The sequence below is a fragment of the Trichechus manatus genome, unplaced genomic scaffold (assembly GCF_000243295.1).
Source record: "Trichechus manatus latirostris isolate Lorelei unplaced genomic scaffold, TriManLat1.0 scaffold00199, whole genome shotgun sequence".
NCBI lineage: Eukaryota > Metazoa > Chordata > Mammalia > Sirenia > Trichechidae > Trichechus > Trichechus manatus.
In genome coordinates this window covers 4,315,873-4,317,165 of record NW_004444135.1, presented here as the reverse complement: position 1 = coordinate 4,317,165, position 1,293 = coordinate 4,315,873, and positions in this window count along the sequence as shown.

The window sequence follows — 1,293 nt, the reverse complement described above, 5'->3', positions numbered from 1 at the left end:
GCCCCCACTCACCAAATCCTACTGCACCACCATTTTATTTACTTTTTTCTTTTTATTTATTTTATCATTTTTTACTTCATTTTTTGCTTTTTAAAATTTTTTTTGCCTTTGTTTCTCTCTCTTCTTTCACCCACCCACTTAGCTCTGCACATTACATCCTCTCCTTTCTCTCCTGCCTATCTGTACCCTGCATCAAGTGTCATGCCCTTGAGCAGTACCTATGTGGTTTTCCAGACCCCACCCTGGACTGCCTCCCAGCCCCAACCCGTTACACCCAGTTCTTGCCACAGACAACTCATCCCTGCCACTCCAACCCCACTGGACCTGCCCTGATGCACCATAACTGAGTGACCGGCCCTGCTCACATAGACAAGGTGGTGAGAAGTATCATGCCCACAGGTAAGTAAGCAACAAAACACACCCAACCTGCTTGCCCAGACATAAAAAACGTAAAAAAGCAGAATGAAACAATCAAATCTACAATCAATAAAAGAAGAAAATAATTCCTGAGTGTCCTGGAGACAGTAGACAATATTAAAACATATAAAAAAAACAGTAGAGGATGGCTCCAGAAAATGTCCAAAATGAAACACTAGATGACCTTCTGCTAGAAGAAAAGGCACTGGTAAGCCTCATAGGGAATTCAGAACTCTAATATTCAGGGTTCTCCAACACATGAAGGAAAATGCAGATGAAAATAAGGAAAACATAGACAAAATCATGGAAAAGACAGACAAAACAATGAAAGAAATCAGAAAAATAATACAGGAACAAAATGTCAAAATAAATAAACAATTAGAAATCATACAAAAACAACAATTAGAAATATGAAAGATAAACAACAAGACTTCAGAAATGGGCAGTGCAATAGAACGTTTTAGAAGCAAATTTGAAACCAAGGAAGACAACATCAGCAATTTAAAGACAAATCCGTGGTTATCACTTTATTTTAGAAAAATGAGAGAAAAGAATGAAGAAAAACAAAGAAACCCTGAAAACGATGTGGGATACAATTAAAAGCAAAAATTTGCAAGTGATCAGAGTTACAGAAAAGAGGGGAAAAAATGGAAAACACAGAGGGGATCGTTGAAGATTTGCTGACAGAAAAATTCCCTAATATCATGAAAGACGAAAAGCTGACTATCCAAGAAGCTCAACGAACCCCATATACGATAGACTCCAAAAGAAAAACACCAAGACATATCATAAACACGCTCGCTATAACCAAAGACAAAGAAAGAATCCCAAGAGCAGCTCGAGAAAAATAAAAAGTCACATACAAAGGGGAAACAA